The 4,901-nt window shown below is 48.3% G+C and overlaps 1 pseudogene; it reads left to right on the top strand.

Annotated features, from left to right (window-relative positions):
- Positions 1-4,487: 4,487 nt before the first annotated feature.
- The window catches only part of LOC112242167, a 169,034-nt pseudogene continuing 168,620 nt past the window's right edge, over positions 4,488-4,901 (top strand).

Genomic DNA, 4,901 nt, shown 5'->3' with positions numbered 1-4,901 from the left:
ATTTAGAACTGGGACACCAGGTGGGTGATTCCCCTCTAATCGGGGACTGATTTAGACCTGGGACTCCAGGTGGGTGATTCCCCTCTAATCGGGGACTGATTTAGACCTGGGACTCCAGGTGGGTGATTCCCCTCTAATCGGGGACTGATTTAGACCTGGGACTCCAGGTGGGTGATTCCCCTCTAATCAGGGACTGATTTAGACCTGGGACTCCAGGTGGGTGATTCCCCTCTAATCAGGGACTGATTTAGACCTGGGACTCCAGGTGGGTGATTCCCCTCTAATCAGGGACTGATTTAGACCTGGGACTCCAGGTGGGTGATTCCCCTCTAATCAGGGACTGATTTAGACCTGGGACTCCAGGTGGGTGATTCCCCTCTAATCAGGGACTGATTTAGACCTGGGACTCCAGGTGGGTGATTCCCCTCTAATCAGGGACTGATTTAGACCTGGGACACCAGGTGTTTGCAATGAATTAGCAGGTAGAACAGAAAAGCAGCAGGCTCCGGACCTCATGGGGTCAGAGTTGAATGCCCCTGCTATAGACTATAAATTGTTCTTATTTTCCCTGAACACCTCAGAGAGAAGGTGAGCTTCTAAATGTTTTTTCAAAGCTTTGTTCTAAAATGTGCTTTTCCTGGATTAAAGACTCAAGGTTGGCCATTTTTGTTTTTCACATCCTTCCACGTCTGTGTCCCAAATGGCCCCAGGCTGCTCCACCTTGTTGTCTGTCCAACTCCACCACGCTGCTCCACCTTGTTGTCTGTCCAACTCCACCACGCTGCTCCACCTTGTTGTCTGTCCAACTCCACCACGCTGCTCCACCTTGTTGTCTGTCCAACTCCACCATGCTGCTCCACCTTGTTGTCTGTCCAACTCCACCACGCTGCTCCACCTTGTTGTCTGTCCAACTCCACCACGCTGCTCCACCTTGTTGTCTGTCCAACTCCACCACGCTGCTCCACCTTGTTGTCTGTCCAACCCCACCACGCTGCTTCACCTTGTTGTCTGTCCAACCCCACCACGCTGCTCCACCTTGTTGTCTGTCCAACCCCACCACGCTGCTCCACCTTGTTGTCTGTCCAACCCCGCCACGCAGCTCCACCTTGTTGTCTGTCCAACCCCACCACGCTGCTCCACCTTGTAGTCTGTCCAACCCCGCCACGCAGCTCCACCTTGTAGTCTGTCCAACCCCACCACGCTGCTCCACCTTGTAGTCTGTCCAACCCCACCACGCAGCTCCACCTTGTTGTCTGTCCAACCCCACCACGCTGCTCCACCTTGTGGGCTGTCCCCCAACCCCACCACGCTGCTCCACCTTGTGGTCTGTCCCCCAACCCCACCACGCTGCTCCACCTTGTAGTCTGCCCCCAACCCCACCACGCTGCTCCACCTTGTTGTCTGTCCCCCAACCCCACCACGCTGCTCCACCTTGTGGGCTGCTCCCCCCTCTCTCCCACCATACTCAGCAGCTCCACCTTGTTGTCTGTCCAACCCCACCATGCTGGTCCACCTTGTTGTTTGTCCAACCCCACCACGCTGCTCCACCTTGTGGTCTGTCCCCCAACCCCACCACGCTGCTCCACCTTGTTGTCTGTTCCCCAACCCCACCACGCTGCTCCACCTTGTTGTCTGTTCCCCAACCCCACCACGCTGCTCCACCTTGTTGTCTGTTCCCCAAACCCCACCACGCTGCTCCACCTTGTTGTCTGTTCCCCAACCCCACCACGCTGCTCCACCTTGTTGTCTGTTCCCCAACCCCACCACGCTGCTCCACCTTGTTGTCTGTTCCCCAACCCCACCACGCTGCTCCACCTTGTTGTCTGTTCCCCAACCCCACCACGCTGCTCCACCTTGTTGTCTGTTCCCCAACCCCACCACGCTGCTCCACCTTGTTGTCTGTTCCCCCAACCCCACCACGCTGCTCCACCTTGTTGTCTGTCCCCCACCCCACCACGCTGCTCCACCTTGTTGTCTGCTCCCCCCCCCCCCACCATGCTGGCTCCACCTTGTTGTCTGTCCAACCCCACCACGCTGCTCCACCTTGTTGTCTGTTCCCCAACCCCACCACGCTGCTCCACCTTGTTGTCTGTCCCCCAACCCCACCACGCTGCTCCACCTTGTGGGCTGCTCCCCCCTCTCCCACCATACTCAGCAGCTCCACCTTGTTGTCTGTCCAATCCCACCATGCTGCTCCACCTTGTGGTCTGTCCCCCCCCATCCCACCGTACTCAGCAGCACCACCTTGTTCGAAAATGTGAGGACCCTGCTATTCCCTATATAGTACACTACTTTTGACCAGGGCGCTATAGAGAATAGGGTGCCATTAGGGACGTAGACAACATACAGTGGACATTGAGGCTCAGGGAATGACATGATCATGAAGAACCCTGTCATCCTCTGTTCTCTTTATGTTGGGGTCTGCCTGGATATACTGGATGATGATGATGTAATAGCATTTCTCTGACTGTTTCACAATGTTTTGATTTTTTTCACTAAAAATATTCTGGATACACTAAATGTCTTCTTTCAGATTCATATTTCTGCCTCACCCATGTCTTAGCTGTCACATACAAAATCACTGTAGAATCATTGTTTTATTGTATTTATTCCTATGCTCATTCATGCAAGTCAGCCTTTCTTTCATATACATATAACAATTATGCACCCTGGGGACATCCCAAATGGGACCCTATTCCCTATAAAGTGCACTACTTTTGACCAGGGCCCGTAAGGCTATGTGCAAAGTTACGGCACTATTTAGGGAATAGAGTGTCATTTAGTATGCCGACTGGGTCTCTGCTATGGGCCTGGCTTGCTGTGTGTTGTAGTATTATGCAGAGAGCTAATGAAAGGAATGTTTTGGGATGTGTCTGTTAGACAATGGAAACACAGAGTTCTCTTGCTGTGTCTGTGGGTGGGTGTGAATGACATGTAAATGTGAGTCTATTTAACCACAGAGAACTCAGTTGTCAATGCTTTTTTTTTTTGCATTGCAAAATAATATTATTTCTAATGTATTTAGCTATTTGTAATATCAATGTTGACATTTTATGAAACATTTGAGAAGTGTATTAGTCACTTTAGTATAAGAAAATAAGGTTTTGTGAAGTACTGTCATTCTCATTGATGTAATTGTCATCTGAAAAGCTATTTACAAGTAGAACAAGTTATGATTTATTTTTTTGCCAGCTGAGATGGTCAATTTTCCACTGAACTCTCCGGCCGTTTCTACTGGGTATGGTCACTACACGGTCACTACACGTCAGCCATATTGGAACTATTAGGATGCAGTGCTGCTGTGTCAGTGGTTACCGAGAGTAGGGCGCCAGAGCGCGGTGTTGTGGAGAAACAGAAACGGAGAGGGAACCACACACAGCCAGACGGTTATTACGGGATTGGAACACATATTTGCAGGATAGGAGACCGGTTAACGGAAATAGTTGAGGTGGATCTTCAATAGTAAAGATATACGTGAGTATAACGTGGCCTTGTACATTTTTGAATGATGTGGATGATATTAAATAACTTTAACATTAGCCAGTTAGCATAGTAAGACCCCAGTCATTGACAATGGGTTGCAGTGAGAGTCGGAGCATTCAGTTAGCCTACTTTAATTTGCGTTTTTGGTGGAGAAAACACGGTTTCATTTGATGACGAAAAGGGGAATATATCCTTTATGCAGATGAATATGCATGTTTCTGCAAACAGTGGTGCAGTGTCCGAATCTCTCACGCCTAGGTGCAAGGTTCAGGGAACACAGCATGTCTTATTCAAATAGTGTGCAGCGAGTGGCTACATTTCGAGTGGCAACATTAGGGAAATGATACAATGCTAGTTTAAAACAGAAAAGTGATTACAACATTGTTACAATGTTACAAATTGTAACAACTCTCATGGTTGTTTGGAGAGCTCGCTACATTGTATGTCATTGCATGATATAGTTCTGTAGCCGGCTCAGCCCCAGCCATTCTGCATGCTGTTGTTTTAAATGACCTGAGTAAGGTATAACGTTACTTGCAGGGGAAGATTAGAGGAGACCCTAGTATCCTCTGTATTTGACACGCTGATGGAATTACACAAGTCGAACATAGACTGTTCCTTATTCCACTTGTCTAATAACAAAACACTGCTAAACTCCATAGGCAATTACAAGGCAACAACTATATTACGATGTGACAAAATATGTATAATAACCGTAATTGTGTTGAGGTTCACAGATATTGAGCTTTATTCAGTTACTGCTACAGTGCAAACAGGAGAGACTGCTCATAAACTGTAATGAGTATTGTTTTTTTTTTACAATGAGTTGCATTGATTTGTTGACTGCGTATGATTGCAGGCAAGCAGCATGGTTTTATCTGCATGCCTGAATCATCTATGTGTTTGTTTCCACGATCAGTATCATTGTTGCCGCCGTGCCTGCTGGTGTAACAAGTTAAAGCTAGTGTGTGAAGGGAGGAGTTTGGAAGCCAGGAGGAGGAGGGCCAGGTGTGTTGGTAAGAGGGTGTCAGGTTATCAGCTCAGTAGCACTGACAGAAGTGATTTGCACCAGTTGGAAATACTCTTACATGTAAATAGCCTACAAATATGCAGTTCTGGAATATCCTGGGCTGCGGAAATGGAGGTACGTGTGCTATATTTATATCCATAATACAACTGACAGTTTTTAAGAAGCAGAGGCTTGTTTGGCTGAGAACTGAATGCGTGTCTGTCTCAAGAAGAGTGAGTCAGTGTGCCTGAGATAAGGGCAGGAATTTTCTCATGTCATGGCCGTGCATGCAGTTGCATGTGAAACGTCACAGACAGGTAAAAGTTGTCTGTAGCATGAACATCATGTTACTAGTGACACCAGGCATCTTTTTGTAGAGGAATCATACAGGGGTATAGAGAGCAGGAGA

This window comes from Oncorhynchus tshawytscha, unplaced genomic scaffold, assembly GCF_018296145.1.
Source record: "Oncorhynchus tshawytscha isolate Ot180627B unplaced genomic scaffold, Otsh_v2.0 Un_scaffold_16570_pilon_pilon, whole genome shotgun sequence".
Taxonomy (NCBI): domain Eukaryota; kingdom Metazoa; phylum Chordata; class Actinopteri; order Salmoniformes; family Salmonidae; genus Oncorhynchus; species Oncorhynchus tshawytscha.
Note: the sequence above shows the minus strand (reverse complement) of the source record. Positions and strands in the feature narration are given on the sequence as shown.